The sequence below is a fragment of the Corvus brachyrhynchos genome, unplaced genomic scaffold, assembly GCF_000691975.1.
Source record: "Corvus brachyrhynchos isolate BGI_N302 unplaced genomic scaffold, ASM69197v1 scaffold60, whole genome shotgun sequence".
In the NCBI taxonomy this organism is placed as follows: domain Eukaryota; kingdom Metazoa; phylum Chordata; class Aves; order Passeriformes; family Corvidae; genus Corvus; species Corvus brachyrhynchos.
In genome coordinates, this window is record NW_008236767.1 from 1,786,652 (window position 1) to 1,808,555 (window position 21,904).

Here is a 21,904-nt window from a genome sequence, read left to right on the forward strand (position 1 = left end):
AATGCTCTAAATAGACTGCCCTGTTTCCTGGGTTCTCTGTGGTTCAGCTGTTATTTAACTTCAACAACACAATTTTTTTCAAATCAGAAAATTAGTGCTTCAGCTTTTTGTTGCATCTGTGCAGGGACATATAGCAGAACTGTGGCACTGTGAAGCATCTGTTTTGCTTATAAACTAAACTTTGAAGATAATTTTAGCTCTTCTTTAACGTTGCTATTGTCCTAGCATTTACAAATTCCCTGCTTTTAATGCTTACCCTGAGAATTATGTTGTAAATGTAGTGCTATCATGCTGGAAAGAACTGAGCAGTTCCTGGGTAGGACATCAGTAGTCCTGGGCAAGCAACTCTGAGTGGCCCTGTTCGAGCAGGGGGTGGGAGCAGATGACCTGCAGAGGTCCCTCCCAACCCCAGCCACTCTGCAGGTCTGTGGCACAGTTCAGTTGCTGCCTCCAGAAGATTCCTCCTGTTCCTGTGAGAGCAGCCACCTGAGTGTGGATGTTAACCACCTACTTAATTTTTCCATTGTTTATAGTTGCCAAGGAAGAAGATTAAAACTCAAAGTCTCTCTCTGGTGGCATTGTCTCCCTAGGAGACCTTGGATCTGCATTCTCTGACCATGGTGTGTGGCCATATGGGTCAGCTGGTAGCGGGGGATCTGGACATGGCACAGCAGCCCACCTCAGTGGTTTTAAAAAGTAATACTATCTGTAGGAGAAGTCCTGTGGGTCCTAGGATGTGAACCAGTGTGTTCCAATTTCTATAAAAATACAGTCCAAAAAGAAGAAAAAAGACATTCCCTCTGGAATGTTATTTCTGGCCCTTGTTTGTTTGTGTTAAATGGAAGAGCTAAGGGGAAGAGACTTGTTTCTCCATTTTACCCAATGCCCTTGAATAGGAGGGATTCTCTTGCTAAGTTTTGTCTCTGACAACTGCAGCTGGTAATCAATTCACCAGGTCCCCCCACTTGTGGTCCAGTGTATCGAACCTGAGAGTCATCGAAGAATTACACAAGCTGCTTTGTTTTTGGAGGTCTGAATTACCTTCAGGGAATTGCTGGACCTTCTGAAGTAGTAAGAAACTCTTCCATAGTTTCGTGTGGCTGATCTCTGATCACTGTTAATCATGTGCTTTAAGTGTTCTAGTTGCTTTCCTTGTCATGGAATTAGTAACCACCAAGCCCTGTTGGTGTCCTCAGCATTTCCTTTGTAATGGCTTTGGAGTCATTACCCAATCCACTTAATTGCTATTAAGACCAAATGCAGGGGGGGAAGATACAGCCAACCACTACCACTACTCAGAGAGTAAGAGTTCAGACTGGAAAAATCTGTGTATTTGGATTGAGATGGAAATTGTGTTGTTTCTCCTGCTATCCCCAGCAGAATTATCTAAGTTACTGTTTGGAAGATGGGGAATGTAGGGGGGGGTTTGTATGAAATTCATCTTTAGAAAAGAGTTAATCAACTCTTGAAGACTAAATTATTTGGTACTGCATTTGGTTTTCAGGTTTTTTCGAAACTTAATAGATCTTTGATCTAACTAAATCTTAGATTATTTCTCCCGTCATTTCATTCTTTCCTGGTGTATCTCTAGCCCCAGACTAGACACCACTGAACATACAACATTGCTGGCATATAAATACTTTGGAGAGGGACCTAGTTTAGGGTGAAGACTGTGAGACATTCCTGACAACTAGCAGGAAAAAAAAGTATTAAAAAAAAAGCATTAAAATTTTTTTGTCTCTCTAGTCCTTAAAAATGGCAAAGTAGTTCTTGATTTTATCCAACCATTACTGAGTTCTTATGTAGCAGTAGGGGTAACCCATAGTGTTGTAGGTATTTTTCTTTTGTTCTCACCAATGGTCATGTAAACACATGGGTATGTGCTTTACTCTATTCAGGTAATTGACTCTGCTAGGAAAGAAGTGCTCAAATGCCCTTACTAAATGTCTTGTTTTGTCCTCAGTTTCCTTGAATTAGAAGATATTTATTTGGTACCCTCATTCACTAACCAGTTGTAAATGAAAATAAATTATTGTCTCATTTTTAACATCAACTTTCTGGGTTTTTTCCATAGGCTAGGATTTGGGGCTCTAGCACAGCCTTGTGCTAGAATGAACTATGCTGTGCTTGAATGGTCTTACGGTTTAAATGGGCCAGGTCAGTTGAATATTCAGTGTGCAAAGCTAAATTTACCAGTCCCTTAAGTAGTATGACATCTTTGAAAAACACAGATAAGGTGTTTTTGTAATTCAGCCTTTTCTCTTGACAGCATACTTTTAAAGGACAAAATAAATAGGCAATTAAGGAAAACGGTTTCTGACCGATGTTCAGCCTTGGAAAGCTTCTTACTGCCCTGCCTATGAATCAGGAGGGTACCAGGGTTTATCTCCTTGGAGCACACACACGCACCTCCGCCTCCTCATAAATCTGCTGCTCGGTAGGTCGGCTCCCTGGGAGCTGGATCCATCCCTGTGGGGCTGTGGGACTGGCAGGGCTGCATGGTGGCCTGACTCTTCCTCTGTCGTGCTCTGGGGTTGATGTGCCACAGCTCTTACTTTGCCTTGACCCCCTCCTCCCTCCTGCCGTGCACGGGGGAGATCTCCTAGCTGAGGTTTCAGAACGCTTCGGTCCTGGCTGGATCCTGCTCGCTTGGCAGCAGTAGGGCAGGGCAGACCCACAGCTGGCTCCAGCTCTCCTCACCGCCCTGGGCTCGGCAGGCAGGCAGGCAGATGCTACTCGAATCAATGCAGGCAATCAGGAGACTCCCCTGCAGTATTTCAGCACAAAGAATCCACGCTCAGCTGCATTACCATGCTGGAAAAGCTTTATACCACCATTTTGCGTATAAATAAGATTTTACTGGTGGTGAAAGACATACCTGGTGTAAGCTAAGAGGCTGGTGCGCAGAGCAGTGTCCAGCTCCGGGCGCTAAAATGCCCTGGCCTTCTTGGATGAGGGACGTGTTGGATCACCTACCAACTCCTGTGCCAGGTGTGTGGAGAGCAGCGTGGGCATGGTGTGGAGGGAGGGGAGCCTTGACCGTGTTAGATGCTGGGACACTGGCAAAGTGTGTGCCTGAGATGGGGAACTGGATGTGCTTTCTGTGTCCAGTAATGTAACAAGCACAGCAAGAGTTATTTGTTGAGTTGAGAGAGGCCGTATTTTCCATAGGTGGCCAATACCCATACCAGTTGTTTTTTGAACCTTCTGTACAAATTGCCAAGGAGTGACAGAAAATAAATTGAGGCAAAGGATGAGTTGTAGCACAAACCGGTGAAACACTGTTGCAAGTAACTGTTTGAAGGCTTGTTTTAGCATCTTGAAAGGAAGCAGGAATTCACGTGTTTTATTTTTAGCTTGCAAGGGAAGAGTTATTTAATGTTCCTTCATATCTCATCTCTGAAAATTTTCTCACTGAGGCAGGATCTGAAGTCCTGGAGCTGGTTAACCCAAGACTTGCATGCCTGTGAAAATTTATTTTTACAAAGGGGAATTACTGGAATTGCTTTTACCCTATAAAATTTTAAGCAGAACTGAGTCCAAACTCCAAAATCAGTAGAGTGTTAAAATACTTTCTGCTGCTGGCAGTGATTTGTGATTCACATTGTCGGGTGCATTTTGCTTTCAGGACCTCATAAGCATTTTCAGCTTTTTACTGCAGAGTTGTTTTTGTTGCCATTTGCTTTGATTTTGGCTCCAATTAGATTATGGGAGTTCTAATTTTTCTAAAGGAATATTTTTGTCCAAGATTTTAATAGTGTTGCTGTGACTGGGCCTTAAATCTCTAAGCAGAGATGGGATGAGCTACTCACAGCTAGTGCTGAAAAAAACCTCTCTAGCATTTCCCTCTCCCCTCCTCGCAGGTCTCTGAGCATCAGTACCATGGCTCATGCTTTAGGTTCCTGAAAATCAATGAAATATTTATGTTACTTGTTTATCCAGCAGCTGGATAATGAATAGGGTTGCAAGATGTTGCTGGTCAATACTCGCTCCTCTTGTCCAGTACTCTTGGGTCAACAAACATGCATCTTAACATCCTTGTGAGATTGCTCTTATTTTGCTTGCTTTTCTTTCCTGTGAGGCAGCAGAACAGTGTCAGCAGCAATGAAGTGAGAGCTATCATTTCCTCGAATGGGTAAGACAATCTGCAAAGCATGTATTAAAAATAAAACAGGAAGTCAGTGATTATCAATTTTTAGCAAACACGTTTCTGCTGATCTTCAGACTGATGCCTAACGGTAACAAAAGGAGAAGCTCTGCATCTGGGCAATGTAATTTGTAGTTATTTGTAGTATCTTTCCCCTCATTAAGGCATGGATGGTTTTTATTTGAAGGCCCAAGACCTGTAAGAATAATAACAGAGTCCTAATGTTGTTGGTTGTAAACAGCGTGTGTTGAACAGCATGGCTGGGATAAATAGGTATCGGGTTAAAAAAAAAGGGAGTGTCCTTTTCTTGTGCATTTACAGTTTTCTGAAGCAAAAGGCAGCATATGGCACTCCTAGCAAGGAGGAAGTCCCTCCTTTCAGAGACTCTCCCCCAGCTCAAGGAGTTAGTGATTGCTTCCCACCCTTATGCAGGAGTATTACTGGCATCCCTGTGCTGAGCGGCGTGCGTGTGGGTGATGGGAAATCAGGCTTCCTCCAGACCTGGCCACCTGCTTGCGGAGCAGCGATGGTGGTGGGAGGGGAATCCACTTGCCAGCAGGCTGAGAGTTTTGACTGATGTCTGTTCTCACTGCCGGAGAGGAGCCAGTGCTCTACTGCACGGGCAGCTTCTCCTTCTTGCATCTCTTTTCCCCTTGAGAAGAGTCAAGAGTGTTCATTTGGACCCCGCTGCAGAGGAGAGGGAACAACCTGCACACCTGCCAGGAAAGGGAATCCTACACAACTGCTCCCGCTCAGAAGAGATTCGGAGCTGGGCCAAACATTTCATATGTGGGTGATTAAAATTAGACTCCTGCATCCATATGTATGTTCTCATTTTGAAAACACTGCCTGGCTTGCTTTTCTCTCCTGCCTTTTATGTACTCCCATAATGGGAGAATGCTTCCACCTTTCCTGTGGCTTTGACAGTGGCCCTTGCACTCATTGAAAGTACATTTATCTTTTCTGTCTGTAATCATACCTGATCACAGGCCCAGGAACACAGCTCTGTCTTTCCATTTTCCACTAATACTCCCTTGACAAGTATCTTCTTGAAAGGGGAAAAAAGTGATAATCTCTCCTTTGGAAAAACAGCCAAGTTTTGCAGTGGACTTGGCTTTTTGCCTGTCCTCCCATGCTGCTTCAGCCTGAGCAAACTGAGACCTTCCTGCAACCCACGCTGGCTGATCCAGAGAAGTCCAGGTCTTGCTGGAAAGGCATCCTGAGGAAGAAGGGGAGAAGTAGCCAGACTGGCACAGCATTCAGCTGTGATGTGCTTGTCTGCAGCCTGTTCTGTTCACAAGCACCAAAACCACTGAAGGATAAAGAAACAGCAGGGCAGCGAGTGCATGGCTGCATGACCTCCGATTATGAAGGATGGAGACATGCACATACTAAAGCTGGTGGTACAGGAGAACTTCGTGCAGAATTCCAGCTTTCAGTGTCAGATGCATAAGATCACAGAGATGCTTATCATCATTAGGGATTTGTTCCTGAGAGTTCTGAACCATTCCAAGACCCCAGTACTTCCAGAAAGAAATCCTTATGTTTTGAAATACTTCTGAGTATTTTTTATGTTCTCCTCTTAATGGCTCTTCGTAGGAAAATGAGAAGACTTCCTGGAATTAGCAACTGCTAGGAAAACCCTATTAATGCTGCTGTTTTATAAGCAGCCAGATGTCTGCATCCTCCTGCTTCACACTGTGTACCCACTGCAGTCTAAGGGCTACCAGTGGGGAGAGAGCAGTGGGGACCCACATTGCCCTGGAGGCTGATTAGTTGGGTCATGTCATGCTTCAAAGACAGAATCCTTCCTTGGGTAAACTCCTCTGGGCAAGGAAGCAGCAGAGCCTCCACTGTGCCATGAGTGCTTGGCTGGTGTGGACTTGCCCATCACCCTGGTAATTGCAGGGCTGTTCCTGGTCCTGGCCCTTGCACAGGGATGTGCATTCCCATACAGTTCAGCAGCCATCCCTGTACCTTTCCTGGGGAAAAACCTGCTCACACAGAAGTGCTGAAATATTTTCCCTGTTGGTGCACATCTTGGATGGTAAATCAAGGCTTGAATCCTCCCTACATGGTCCCAGCTCTGGGGCTTGGTGAGGGTGTGTGGGATCTCCCTGTGCTGGGTTTCCTTTCCTTTCCTCTGGAACAGCTACAAGCTGCTGGGTGCAGGCCAAGGCAGAGGCAGAGGAGGCAGCCGATGCACACCCCATTCTTGCCCTAACATGGAGCGAGGACAAGGCTGCAGAGCACACATAGATACAAAAGCTTTTTTTAAAATATCAAAACTAAGAACAAAGCACCTTGTATAGCAAAGTGAAGTTTGTAGCTTTTTCCAGCCTGGAAAAAGGCTTTTCAGAGCAGATAGTGCTGGCATTGTCTCCTAGCAAGTCTGCAGGCTTTACTCGAGGTAGTTTATCTCAAGCTGGTTTTTTCATTCCAGCAAATTTTAAATTGTCCTCCCAGACCCACAAAATTAAACAAAAGCAGTGACTTTAAAACAAAATATCCCAATAAAAAAGCCCAAGTGAAATTCGTCCATTTTTACAGAGTCTTCCAAAAGCCTGCCCAAAATTGTAGTTTTAAGAGGATTTGTACTTTATGCATAGCCTCTAAACATCTCCTTCCATCAGTAAGTTTTTTGGTGGCACGTGGAGTACAGCGGTACAGCACAGCCCTGCTAACACTAGAGATGCACGTATTCATTGTGTACAAGCAAGAGGACAAGGTATGTATGAAATACTTACAGAATTAGTGACGACTATTACTGTCATAAAAATGTTGGCAACTGAGCACAGGGGAGAAGCCAAAATATGTTCCCCAGAGAGCAAAAGGGGAGCAGGACTGAGCAGTTGGCTCTGGAAACTGAACCATCCCCATTTGTGCAGTCCCTGTGCATGCTGTCTCTTGCCTGGGAAGGCTGTTCCAGTCTGTCCCCCCACAAACAAAGGTGCAAAAGCCCTTACATTAATGAGAGGGGAAGATGGAAATTATCTACAGAGGAAGGAAGTCTTTTGAGAATCACATTTCAGTGACTTAAGGAAAAGCCTGTTTATAATAGTATCCTGTCAATAGGAGGTGTCTGTGTAGGTGTGTGTATATATGCACAGAATGTATGTGTATGAGGAGAAAGAGCTTTCACTGTGGTCTATCAGCCTTAAGCACATGGCTGCTATTTTTCCTTAAACCCTGCAACTTCATTAAAAAAAAACCCAAAAAAACCAAAAAAGACATTAAGAAACTCCCAAGGTAGAGTGCATGTGAGAGTGTGTGTGTGTGTGTGAGAGGGAGTATGAGTAACTTATCTTCACATTTAGCTGGAGCCTTGGTATTGTCAAAGCAGCTGAATCACTGCCTGAGTGCTGCCATCTTTGCCATGGTGATAATTTGTCAGAGTGCCAACACTGCTGCCTACTGTCTCCGAAGAGCTGACCTTGTGACAACATCAACCCTCTTTCTTTGGCTTTTGCTGACATACTCTAAGCTTTGGAAACTGTTTTCAAAACAAATACATAATGAAGTGTTGTGCTTGTAAAAGCAATTGTGTTTCTGTCCATCAGATTATTTTAGGGCGTCTCGCCTGCCAAAGGGCAAAGTGAAGGAACAGACAGGGAGGACACAACTCCGAATAAAAAATAAGGGGCTTTCTTTATACAGGAATGATTCTTTATACAGGAATGATGGGAGTCAAAATTAACCGTTACAAAATCAGAAGTTAATGGTAAAGTGGCAGCTTATGACTTCTTGTGCTGTTCCATTGTAAACTTTTGTTTCTCAAGGCAAGGACAAGTAAGCAGAGCTCTACAAACAGGAAGAACACACAAGGGCCAAAAGCAAAGAAAGCTCTTGATTTAATGCTTGTTGTATACAGTCTTTCTTCATGCAGGCAGGAAGAAATTGCCATCTGAGATACTAATGGAGACTTTGCATCTAGACATTTGATATGGAGAAATGAGAGAGGCTTAGCTTAGCAAGTGGGGTAAAAGCATTGTCAGTACCTGAAAATACCAATCTTCTTGGCCCTAGGTTTACCCTACTCTGTACCAGGTGACCTGACAAGTTCATGCATTCCCCAGTTGTGGGGGATTATCTGAGCACTTTGTGTTCCACTGTTCACATGCGTGTACAGGGCACAGCTGCAAAGGAAGCAGAACAAGCCAGACACATGACTCACCCCACACTTGCTATGGCTTTGATTGTGGGGACCAGTGGTGGTGAAATGCTGTTACTGATTTCTTCTTGCTGTCTTCACTAAACTAAATTAATATAGCACTCACTGGTGTCCTAAATGGCATTTCATGGAAAGGCTTTGTGATATCGGCAGCCAGGTAGCGGATGCGTGACAGGCTTTCCTTAGAAACTGCCATGCAATGCACAAAACCCATACATATGGTTAGGTAACAGCAGTTCTAATTTTAGCTATGGGGTTGGAAAATGCAGTTAGATTAAACCTACTACTCTGTAGGTTAAGATCAGAATGGAAGATGTAGCTAACCAAAGTTTGGAGGCAACATCTTCATGAGACGCCCCAGTTTTCACTCCCCCTCAGAGTTCTATTTTCAGGTGTTTCCAGAAAGGAGAACACTATAATTTATACCAGCATGTTTCCCTTGGAACATGTTTCCTTATGAAAGTGCAATCCTTTGGATTTGTTGAAGTCAGGTGAATATTTTATATAGCTGAAGTTTCACTTCTGCATGTAGAAGTTACCCTTGATTTTGCATAACAGAGGATAAAAATTGTGGTTTGTCCACTTTCTGATTTACTTGAAAAACCTCCAATGTAAAGCACTCTGAATTCAGCTTCTTCTGACACTTAGAGAAGCTTTGAGATTTGTGGGATTTGGCTCACACGCATCAATGTATTGCTCTGTCTTTATGTGTGTGTGTGTGTGTGTGTGTAAATATATATATATTTATATTTAATATGTTTATATATATATATATATGGTCAGCAAAACTGCAGAAAATTGTATTTGAGAGAAACAGCAAGCAAATTATATTTTACTATGCATTATTTTCCAGCTTGCTTGTTTTTGTGGTTTAGTGCTGGATTTTAACCTGCAAGTTTCTGGTTTGGTCTACATTTTCTTCTCCTATTTCTTCCTGTGTAGCACTTGAATCAATAGGCCAAAGAAACAAACAAACAGGAGAACACTGAAAGCAGGATTTTCAATAATGTGGATCTAGCTTGCCATGGGACTTATTTTCAAACCTGTTGGCCATTTTCAAGGCAGAGGGCTAGTCTGTTACTCATGGACATTGGAATGATACAGCATCTCAAATGGCAAAGAGTGAGTGCTGCAAGTTGCTGGGCCTGTTTTGTGTTGCCTAGATGGGATGTGCAAGTTTAGTTTTGAAAGGAGCATTTGTGCCTGAAAAAAAAAGAGGTTTTGTTGCCCTAACCAAAGACATACCTTGGAATGGAAATCTGAATGGTCTCCAAGCTATGGTGGACAGGCAGTGACTAAATCTTTTAAAACATGGTGTACTAGTTTGAAAACAAACCAGTGGGAGGCACCAAGTCAGAATAACAATTTAATGGAAATTAAAGAAAAAGGGAAAAAAAAAGGTAAAAGAAAACACTGTCAAACTGACAGAGTCAAGGTACAACCTGACACCCTGTTAGGCAGGGTGGTGGTAGCAGTCTGGTAGAATGGTGGCTGCAGTCCTCTGAAGCAGTGATCCTGTAGTAAAACAGTCTGCTCTTCCTCAGGAAGTCCAGTGGTGGCTGTGTAGCTCCTGTCCTCTGGAAATCCAGTGGGAAGCCGGTGTCTCTGGTGTTCAGCCTCAGATTATATCCACGATGGGATGCTTGGTTCCTCCCTCTGGGTGGAGCATCTCACAATGGGGTGATGAGGCAAAGTGTTGATTAGGCTCATTAACAGAAGATAGTCCGGAGGGAGTTATCTCTGAGTCAGGCGGCAGGACAATGATGGGCCATTAACAGAAAGATAGTCTGGGGGGAGGAGGCAAGGAAACACTGCCCCACCTGATTTCAACGGCTGATGGGGATGGTAATAGAATACACTGCAACCCAGGACACATGGCCACCCATATGCATTCAGATTTGGGAAGTCTTAGGAGCTTGTTGGGTGGGCCATGTCTAAAATGTTTGCGTGAACCAAGCTTATAACAGAAATTTGGTGCAAATTAGCCTCCTGAGATACTCCTGAAAGCTTAGTTGTCTGTGCAATGGAAACATGATTTTTTCTGAGAGTGAGAAAGTTCAGTCGTTTAGTGCCTGAAATTAGCTCACAAGACACATGGGTTATAATTCATTCAACTTTATATTAAAAGCAGACACTAGGTTTTGGTGCACTGTTTCCCAGCTAAATGTCAATCCCCTGTACAGCAGAAGCCTGCTTCTTACAGATTTAGCTTCTTCTGGATGGATGGCAAGAAGGACTTTCAGAACTTTCCAGGGGACTGTGCACTCTTACTGGGAGTGCATGATTTTTAGCTAATGGGTTTATTAGCTTATGCAATTTTCTTCCTTCTTGTGTGAGTGGGATCGCACAGCAGAGACCCTCCCGGCATGCAGCCCTTAATAATAGGTAAGGACGATTTTTTTATCAAAGGACAAATGAGAAATTGCTCCTTGGGAGAAAGCTAATTTGAGGCTATCTGAGGCAGACATGCTAGGATTTCTACCAAATAGTGCCTAAAAAATGCAAATTGCTTTTAAAAAATGAATACTGCTTGAGTGTTGGCTTCTGAAACCAAGGGAGCCGTGCATTAGCTGCTCAGTGAGCAGAGTATCAAACTGGACCATAGAAGGAGAAGAGGAAAATACCATGGGAAACAGGCCTGGAGGCTGAGCCAGATTTTTTCCTGGTTTTGTGCATAAAAAGGTCTTGTCACAGCCATATCCTTTAAGCCCTGTGGAGTCAAGATGCATTGCCAAGAAAGGCTTTTGCATCTCTGATTGCATGCTGCCTCCTCCACCAGCCTGTATTTTTCTAAAAATAATCCTGATTTCATACCTTAGCTGATGGACCTTCTAGCAGCCACAATAGATGCAGCCTCCCTGGAAAACACTCAGTAATATATAAAAGCATTGGATCCACTCTTTGAGGGAGGTTGTACAGAGCTTTTGAAGAGGCATCCTTTGTATTTTGAGCTGTGCTAAAAAGTAGTAAGCTTATTCCAAGCCCTTTCTGCTTCCTTGGAACAAACAAGTTGCTGCTGAATACCAGGTATCTTATTCAGCAGAAGAACAAGAATTCATTTTTTTTCTTCAAAACAAACAAGACAAGAAGTCACTTGGCAGGGGGGAAAGAAAAGATTTGTTTTCCTGTCTGTGGGGAGATTTGTCAGGCAGCACAGCCTGAAACGTCTGCTCGGGGTGTGTGACAGTCACTAACAGTCGAGGGAGCATCCTGAGACAGGTGTCATATTCTCCATTTGATAAGCAGGGAGAAAAGCTGCCCTGCACTGGCAGCACAGCTTTTGTGGGTTCTGGGTCCGTGTTGCTGCACTGTCAGTGACAGATCCCTTCTCCCACACACACTGCTCAGCCCTCTTCATGGCACCATCCGCACAGCTGTATCAGCTCCTGTATCCACTTGGCTCCCAGGAAGCTTCTACGCCAGATCTGCTGCTGGAGCAGCAGTAATGTACAGCTGTGCATATTGTGGATGTAAGAGCTCGCAGGCAGCCCTGAGGTGTCATACATGTATTCATCAGGGTGCCAGAGGTAGGAAAAATATGCTGATGGTCGTTCAAAACCTTTTCCCAGCACAGAGATGACTGTGGCTTGGTGACTTCCTGAGCCAGAGGTGAGGTCTCCACATTTAACAGCTTTAGAATATGATATGGTGGTGTGAATGTCCCCAGCCTTCATTCCCTAGGCCAGGCTTGGCTGTCTCTCTTCTGAGTGATGCTTTTCCTCTCCCATTTTTTTTTCCACAGCAAAATACAAAGGAACTGGTGGAGTTTGATATATGCCTTGTAGTAATGCTGCACCCAGAATTGCCTAGACCTGACTGAGCAAAGCTGGACCTTAAAATTCACTGTGGATATATCTGTATCCATAAGGTTTCCCATAACCAGATGGCACCAGAGCAAACCGTGCAAACATTGATACAGCAGGCAGCACTTCCATGTGGTGGATTGACCCTGGGTTGACTCCAGGTGCCCATCAAAGCTTCTCTGTCACTTTCCTCCTCAGCTGGGCAGTGAAAAGAAAATACAATGAAAGGGTCATGGGTCGAGATGAGGACAGAGGGATATTGCTCAGCAGTTAATGTCACAGGACACAGACTCGACTTAGGGAATGTAGTTACATTCATTATGCAGTCAAATCAAAGGAGGATAATGAGAAATAAAGCCAAATTTAAAAACACTTTCCCCGTACCCTTCCCTTTCCCCAGGCTTAGCTTCACTTCCAATTTTTCTGTACTTTATTCCTGCCGGTAGCACAAGGGGGACAGGGAATGGCAGCTGCAGGCAATTCATCACACGTTTTCTCTGCTGATTCTTCTTCCTCAGGGGGAGGACTTCTCATAACTCTTCCTCTGCTCCAGTGTGGAGTCCCTCCCATGGGAGACAGTTCCCCATGAACTTCTCCCACATTTGTCCTTCCCACTGGCTGCAGTTCTTCATTAACTGCTCCAGCATGGAGCACAGTGGGTTCACAAGTCCTGCCAGTAATCTGACTCCCATGTGGGCTTCTTTTTCCATGGGGCCACATGTCAGGAACCTGCTCCAGCATGGGCTTCCCATAGTATCACATCTTCCTTTGAGCATCCACCTTCCTCTGGTGTGGGGTCCTCTACAGGCTGTAGATATATATCTGCTCCACCATGGACCTCAATGGGCTTCAGGGGAATCTCTTCTCTGATGCTGGAGCACCTCCTCCTGCTCCTTCTTCACTGATCTAGGAGTCTGCAGAGCTGTTTTCCTCACATATTCTCATTCCTTTCTCCCTCTGCAGTCATTGTGCTACTACCATTGCTGGTGGGCTCAGACTTGGCCAGCATCAGGTCTGTCTTGGAGCTGGATGGCATAGACTCCATTGGACATGGAGGAAAAGCTTCTAGCAGCTTCTCCCAGAAGACAGCCCTGTAGCCTACCCTCTACCAAAACCTGTCCACACAAACACAATACACAGCATCATGGAGAGTTGTCCTCTGCCATTTCAATTGATCAAGAAACATTTAACAGAAAAGCCTCCAGCAGTTTCTGTCACCCAGGAACATGCACTGGATCAAGAGTAAAAATCAAGAGGTGATTACAGTGTGACTACAGCTGTAGTGCATCAAAGAAGGCAAGCAACACCGATGGCATCCTTGTGCAAGTGTTGGCCAGCTTATCCCTGGCTGTTGTTTGACAGTACAGCACATCAAGCTTTTGGCTCCTAGAAGCAGCTTTGGGGTATCTTAATACCTAGCACTGGGAGAGGAGGTGGCAAAACACTGATCCCTGGCTCAGTCACTCAAAAAGCACTCACGGAGTGACCTTCAGTGCGCAGTGTCAAGCCAGCATAAGCTGTGCTTCGTATGCTGAGGCAGGTTTGACAGCAACGTGCTTGTGTGACAGTCTCAGATGAAGGTCAGGTTTGTGCTGCTAGAGTGACCTGTCTGTCACAGGCTGCTTCAGTGGCCATGGCATCCCAGCATCAGCTCGAGCATGGAGGGAGTGGGTTGAGCACTTTGTGTACACACAGCAGGAGGATCAAGTGGGTTTCGGGGAAAAAAAAAACGCCAAGTGAAAGGCTTTCCCTTTGTCTTGTCCTGGGTCTTATCACCTGCACAGAAATGTGTGACCTTCATTTAAAGACTTCTTTTCTCTGATGTAAGTATCCTAATCTTCAGCATTATGGCTAACTCAGGGTGTCTTAGCATCATCCTGATGGTATACAATTTCACAGCATATCAGCGGTTCATTTCTCACTCTCCATCCCACATTATAAGAGGTTTCCCCTAAAATGTTAATTGCCCAGTCTAATAAGCATAGACATTTTTACTCTGACTTACTTCACCTTTAGAAAATACTGTGGAAGTTAGCAGTCATTTGGCTCGGTTGCACCGGAAACACCCACAGCAAAATCGGTACAGTCACTGTGTTTATACTGCTGTGAATAAGGAGCTGGATCCACATGCCTCTGGCTGTGCAGAGGCACAGTAGGTCCTGCAGCCAAGTGCCCTTTGAGATTTGGAGAAGAGTCATAGTTTTGCTTTCACTCTGTGGCCAGAGTTCAGTGTAATTTTAAGGCCTTAGTGGGAAAAGCAAGAGCATAACAGCCTATGTGTGAACAGTATTTGAAACTCTGGGAGTTGGGGCAAGGGGAAACCTGGGTCTATAAAAGCATTGGCAAGTGCTATTTTGCCTTACATTTGAAGTAGTGAAGTGTTCAGTAGTTAGTGAAACATACAGCATTCACAAACAGAAAAAAACTATTGAGAGTAAACAAAGGTTTTCCCAAGGGCATTTGGAGCTGCTCAGTTTAGAAATTTAATCTGAAGGTCTCTGCTCGGTGAAATGGGCTTTCGATTTGTGTCTTACCATTTCGTTTTTGAGGTGATTGGATTGGAAATTGTGGTAAGATACTGGAAATTACTTCAAAATCCTGTACCATTTAGAGGTCCTATATACAACAAGAGGTCTACAAAAGCCTGTACTGTTTAGAAGGGCTATGCAACAATGTCAGAGCTGTATTTATGGTTTTAGCAAATAAATTTTTCAGGCTGTCAAAATAAACAAGAAAGAGGTTTCTGACATACACACATTGTATTTGGTCTTAGCACATACCTGGGTGAATTTCTTGAGGAATCCTTGCCTTCCTCAGAAGATGGTGCCTTTCATGTCACTTAGGTAAGGATTAAGCACTATTAGGCAGAGGGATGAAAACTGGTGCAGTTGCTTTAGTGAGACGGTGGGATGCTTAGACTTTTAGCTCACTTGATTTATTGCTCAATTATTAGACTGTGCCCTGACACTGATATGTGAGAGACAGGGGGAGCTATACATTTCTGCCTGATTTCTATTAACAGCCTCCCAAATAACAGCCTGTGTTAACAGCTGCTTTATCCTTTTCATGTTCAGGGAAGAAATGTCTGAAAGCTTTTATACTGTCCAAGTGAGTTGCAGAGAGAAAGAAGGAGCCCTCATCTCCAGCTCAACCTTTATGAGCAGTCCATTTATTTTTTCACAAAGAGCAGTGAAATCCAAGGCATGTTGTAATGCTCATTGCTATTTTCTTATCTCCTGATTTATGCAACAGTTTAGAGAGAGGCTAACAGGTATGTAACTGATGAACTGTTAAGGGCTCCATGTTCAGGACATCTGGTGTATCACGTGAGTGATGAGTGCAAATCAGCTGATCAATCAGTTTCTCTAATGCTCTTCACAGCTAATCTTTATGTTGATCCTGGTGGAGGGAGCGATGCCTTTGGTTAAGAAGGAATGGTATTTTACACTGTGCAGCTACAGTGCAAGGAGGATGTGTGTGTGTTATGTGAGATAATTTATTATGTGAGATAATTTAACTGTCCTTCTACATGTTTGCATGGAGTAAGAAATGTGAAGTACTCAGGCTGCTTGGAGCTGACACTGCCGATGTTGTTACAAGACACAGGAAACATAAGAACTGAAAATTCTGAGAAAATCTCCATTAAGACCCAAACTGACACCAGGCTGGGTTTACTGAGCAGCTCCAGAAACTACTGATAGGTTCATATGAGCATGAATTAATGATCATTAATAATAGTTACAATTCATAGGCGAGGGATGTGTGCCTTGCAAGAAAGTTTCCTTTATAGCTGCTCACACCTTCCCCTCTCTATTTTCACCATCATTTGGCTCTGCTGTGTCCCTTCTCTCCTGCTCTGATCCTGTCTTTCAGCATGTCTTTACCTGTTACTGAGCCCACTTCTTCCCTCCTCCTCCCCAATGTCTTCTGGTGTCCCCGGCTGCTCTCCTGCCCAGGAAATCCCCTTTCTCCAGACTGTCTATGGTCTGGCTTGCTTGCTTTCCTCTCTGCTGTAACAAACACTGACCAGGGACTCAAAGGAACAAGGTAGTCCTTGTCTTCATGTCAGGCTGGCGCTGAGCCTGTTGGGTTATTGTCCAGACAGTGCTAGCCGGGAAGGGCCGGCTTGGGTATTTTTTAAAAAATCTTATTATCACACCAGGCTCATAAATGTCTGTGTCCCCAGAAAAATGCTGTGAGATAAGATGTGCTATTAATCCAGTTTTATAGACAGGGGACTGGAATCAGAACAAACAATGAATTAAGCCAGAATCCTCCTGAATTACAAATTAGGAGCATAGTGCAACTTTATGAATATAAAGCTCTTTGTTTCAATTTGCCTGGACAGTTTTTTAAGTATGATTGCGAAAGAATGTGGTTATGTGGGACATGGAGAAGGCTGAGCTACTCAGTTGCTTTTTTTGGTTCAATTTTTACCAGCAAGTGCTCCCACCACACCGCCCAAGTCACAAAAGGTAAAGGCAGGGACTGGGAGAATGAAGAACCACTCAGTGTAGAAGAAAATCAGGTTTTAGACCATCAAAGAAACCTGAAGGTGCAGAAGTCCATGTGACCTGATGAGGTAGATCCATGAGTCCTGAGGGAACTGGCAAATGACGTGGCTAAGCCACTATCCATCATACTTGAGAGGTTGTGACAGTCTGGTGAAGTTCCCACTGACTGGAAAAGAGGGAGCATAACCCCCATTTTTAAAAAGGTAAAACAGGATGGATTTGATGGATGGACCACTCAGTGGATAAGGAGTTGGCTGGATGGTCACACTCAAAGAGTTGCGGTCAATGGCTCGATGTCCAAGTGGAGAGCAGTGACTTGTGGCTTTCAGGGGTTGGTATTGGGACCAGCACTGCTGAACATCTTTGCTTGCAACATGGAGAGTGGGATCGAATGCACCCGCACCACACCAAATTTGCAGATGACAGACTTGTGCAGTCAACATGATGGAAGGACATGGACAGGCTTGAGGGTTGGGCCTGTGCAAACCTTACAAAGCTCACCCAGGGGCAGTCCCATGGATTGAGACCAGCCCAGAGGAGAAGGACTTGGGGTGCTGGTGGATGAGAGGCTGGACATGACCCAGCACTGTGCTCTTGTTTCCCAGAAAGCCAATTGTGTCCTGTGCGACATCAAAAGCTGCATGTCCAGCAGGCCGAGGGAGGGGATTCTGCCCCCATACTCATCTCCTGGCACCCCACCTAGAGTGTTGTGTCCACTTCAGGGGTCCCCAACACAGGAACAACATGGACCTGCTGGAGCAAGTTCCAAGGAGGCCATGAAGATGATTAGGAAGCTGAAGCACCTCTCCAGTGAACACAAGCCAAGAGAGTTGAGGCTGTTCAGCTTTGAGAAGGCTCCAGGGAGTCCTTAGTGTAGCCTGTCCCTACCTGAAGGCAGTCTACAAGGAAGCTGGACAGAGACTTTTTAGAAGGGCTGACAGTGAAAGGACAAGGGGCAATGGCTTTTAACTGACATTAGGTTGAATGTATGGAAATTTTTTATTACAAGGGTGTTGAGGCACTGGAACGGGTTACCCAGAGATGTGGATGCTCCATCCCTGGAAGTGTTCAAGGCCAGGTTGAATGAGGCTTTAAGCATCCTGGTCTAGTGAAAGGTGTCCCTGCACATGGCAGGAGTGTTGGAACTATATAATCTTTAAGGTCCCTTCCAACCCATGAATCTGTATTGGGAAAATCCCAGCCAACTTGGCTTTTCACAGTACTTTGTAAGAAAAGGTCTCATATTTCACGTGAAAATTTTTAACTCTCTGAGCAATGCTTGCTGCAGTGTCTGAGCAGATAAGCTGATTTCAATTACCTTTCGTTTGATTGCTTTATATTTGTTTGCAGCAGTGTCATTATATTAAAAAAAACAAAACAATAAAACCTAAAAACCAAGATTTATTTGAAAGTACCAGTACTGGATTTAGCTGTAGCAAAAGTTAAGTGAAGTTAATCACTGCTGGGGAAAATGGAGGTTTAAACTGACCTCACAGGAGAATAAATCAGGAACTGAACAAAGATTTTGAGATGCCCTCAAGGGAAACAGAGGTTGCAGTACTGAGCTGCAAATAGTGCCAGGTGTGGGCTGACTACACAAAGGGGAGAGTCCTGATTGCCCTTCTCTCAGTTGGTTCATTCTCCTTCCTGCCAACTGTACTAAGCAAGAAAAATGGACCAAACAGAAGAACTGCTAGGCAAGCTTCCCATTTGGAAAATCAGAGCTACATGGGCTTTCTCGTGCACTGTCTGTGATCCATTTGCTCTCTGCAGACAGGGTGAGGTACCCAGGTGCCTGGCATATTTGCAGAAACTGGTCCTTTGCATCTGTGTGTTGAGAATCAGAATGCTGGAAACAAGTCCTCAGTACACCTCCCCACTCATTCCTCCAGGCTCGAGAGACTCTGAGCCCAGGATCCCTTGTTGGGCCAGTTCAAATACAGAATGGCACCAGAACTGGAAAGTTCCCTCCACACTCAGCCACTAGTTTCAAGTATGTATTGCAAATACTTGAGTACAAGTGATTTCTAACATGAGTGTCCTTATGCAATTTTTTTTCTAAAACCAATTTCCTGTTGTAAACCAAAAATATACCCAGTTATGAATGATGTTGCTTTTACTGTATTCCTTAAGACTTTACAACTTGCCTCGCATCCCTTGCTGGAACAATTTCTAAAATATAATGTTCTCAGTGATACCAAAATATAAATTACAATTTGCTATAATTTCCAAGCCACATTTCATTTTGAAGTATTTTTGCAAAGTGTATGATGTGTTTTACTGTTAAAATAATTTCCATATGGCGAGCAACCTTGTTTCTACTGAACTAGAGAGAAACAAAAGTTTTGGTCTCAGGTATGGGTGAAACATGTCATGGCACTGGGAGATCTGGCTTCCCAACTGTCTCTGCTGATCTTTCATATGCAATCAAATCAAAACCTTCCCTATTTTATAATTTTTGTCCTCTTTCATCTTTTGTGCTATGGATGGCAGTCCTGTATATTCTTCCTGTATATTCTTCTCAACGCAAAATTCGAAGACTTAGGGATCATGCTTCCATTTAAATGCTGAGGTTTAGTGTGGTCAGGGGATCAGATGAAACACCAAGGGGGATTGGTCATTTATCTCTTGTACTTCATCCATAAATTTAGCCAGAAATTAATTTTAATTTGTTTTGTTTTCAGGGAAAAGTATGGGCCTGAGTGTTGCCATAATATGTGGCATTTTATAAATTGTCAAACATTGTTTCTAAAACTATTTTGATAACACTCAGATCTGTTGGGTTCACAGTTACAGATGCCTTCTTGCTATGGTGATTGTCTGATACAAATACCAAATGTTGCTATTGAAAGAAAAACAGCTGTAGTTAAATTTAGGTAAAACTTAAGGAAATAAAATGTTGCCAAAACAAAGATGATAAACTGAGAATCCGTTCCAATTTTTCAGCTGATACTAAAACTAGAGCTTAAATTAACAACAGTGACATTGCTAAAATACATTTGACCACATTTTTCAAAATATAATTAAGAAGTTTCCTTGTTCAGTAAAAATTAAAACTACTGTTTTACTTAATGTGAATGCAGTTTGCATTGGTGCTGTATTTTTAAATGATCAGGAACCTGATCCTGAGAGTCACTTTTCCAATATGAACCTCGAGGCCATTTCAGTGTGGTGTTTTAAGAGGTGTGTAGGTCTCCTCAGGAAGGTAGGTACTGTTTTGCCTCCTTTTTAATCATCATTCCTTCGTTTCCCCGCATTGGCCTCTCTAGAGCAAAAGGCTGCTTATCTACTCAAATGGAATGGGAACTTCTTGTGGAAAAGCACCAGGAGAAGATACTCATTTGAATATAAGTAGGAAATGAATCCAGCCTGCCAGAGCTGGAACCCAAATGTATTAACTCTTTACAGACTCTTCTGCCAGAATGCCTTATGCCAAAACTCTGTATGGAATGTTTTTAAGGGAAATGAGTTGGATAAATGTCGGGAGAAGGCAAACCAGACAGCTGGCTTCAGCAGTACTTGTGCTGCCCACAGCCTTGACTCTATCCAACAACCCCAGATGGATTCCCCAGCAACCCAGCTCAGGAGTGATACCTCTCCTGGGTACTTCAGTTCCTACTCTCTCTCACCGTGTTGGCCCCCTATTTTCAAGCTGCCCTTGGCTGTGGTTCATACTCTTTCTGCACACTGTTAAGGGGACAGCTGCCCACAGCTGGTCCCCGCCTTTCTGGGGACCCCCTCCCCTGCAGAGCCATGCACAGGGAAAAAGAGGTGGATGCAGGAAAGGGTCTTCCAGGTGAGCCCACCAGACATGGGTTGAAACGACTTGCCCCTTTGAGATTTGGGAATAGGGTTGTTAAAGTAATTGTGAAGTTTGTTTCAGGCTTCATGTCTGAAGATTGCAACAAACCGGTTGCAGCTGAAGCCAGAACCCTGTTCAGCCATCTGAGTTGATGGCAGGCATCCAACCTGACTAATTTTAGCCAGGATGCTCTTCCGTTTCCTGTGCAGCATTTCACACGTCAGTGAGTCAAAGTGAAAGTAGGTGTGGATATTATGAGCGAGGTCCCAACTTGCACTTAGAGCTCTGTGGACATGGCATGTGTATTGTATGGCCAGATGAAAGCAGCGAGATGTCCTACTGCAGTGCCCTCAGCTGGACACTGGAGAGTGTTTGATTTGCACAATGACAAAGTTCACTGAAACGTGATGATCAGTTTATTTCATTCTGTCTTCTTGCAGCTTTCCTTTTGTTCCCCATACAACTGTACTTCAGCATACTCCCAACAGGAAAGTCAGGCTTTCCGTGGTAAAAGTAATTTAAAAACCAGTGTTGTGGTTTACCTACTGTTTATAATTACATTTTCCTCTAAGATTTCTCTAGAAAGGCTTTTACATTCATCACAGGTCTATGCCTTGTACTTACCTTCCATTCTAATAGCAGATAGACACAGTTATACCTACACATTATTGTAATTGTTGATGGTGCCCTATTTAGTTCACCATTTCTTTCTGTTGTAATAGATTCCCTGAATCTGTCCATTTTTGCTTTTGCTAAACTAAAAAAAAGACACATTAACATGCTTTCAAAGAGATTTAGGGAAACCACTACATCCCAGTGCATGAATTAAAAAAAATGCTAATAGGCCCATAAATGAAAATCAGTTGTTGTTTTTATTTCAAATAGTTGCATCTCTGTTAATGCAAGATTTATTGGTTTCCAGTCCTCCCAAGGCTTAGGAATGAGCTTAGCTGGACTCCCTGAATTCATAAGCAGAGTTTCTTCCACACAGCAGAGCAGGGGCACAGGAGCTGGCTAAGTTTCAGCAGATCCTGTGAGCCTCACTTGTGCTTTGGCTGCATGGGTGCACTGTGACCTCCAGCAGTGAGTCTGTTCAGAAATACCAGCTTTGTTAGATGTAATACAAGGCCTTCAGAGAGCCAGTTTACATCTGATTTTCCTGCTGGAAGTCGACCAGATGATGGAGATGTGTTCTGCAAAATGGGATGGATAAAATGGCAGAGGATTTAGGCTTGTACACACAGCCTTACCTGTGCTTGGTTTGTCCATCATCCAGGTGGAGACTGCCTTGGGCCAGCACAAACAGCAAGGTGGTGGACCAGGTAAGGCAAGGTTCAACCTGTGTTTGTCTAAAGTCCATGCATGAATGTGGATTTGGATCCTCTCCAGAATTCTGGGGCTCTTCTCGCTTACAGGGAAATGTTCACTCAGTTAAGAGCAGTGAGGAGATGGAAGTATCTCAGACAC

At 43.9% G+C, this 21,904-nt stretch overlaps 1 protein-coding gene across 4 annotated transcripts in view; it reads left to right on the plus strand.

The window, feature by feature from the left end:
- Window positions 1-21,904, plus strand: part of DTNA (dystrobrevin alpha) — a 193,059-nt gene that overhangs the window by 37,902 nt on the left and 133,253 nt on the right. Inside the window, exon 1 of one of the 4 annotated variants that reach the window (XM_017727425.1) lies at window positions 21,737-21,759. The exons of the other annotated variants lie outside the window; for them this stretch is intronic. The gene's annotated coding sequence lies outside the window, so the exon portion shown is untranslated. Of the gene's footprint in view, window positions 1-21,736; window positions 21,760-21,904 lie in introns of those variants that run through there. 4 annotated transcript variants of the gene reach the window in all.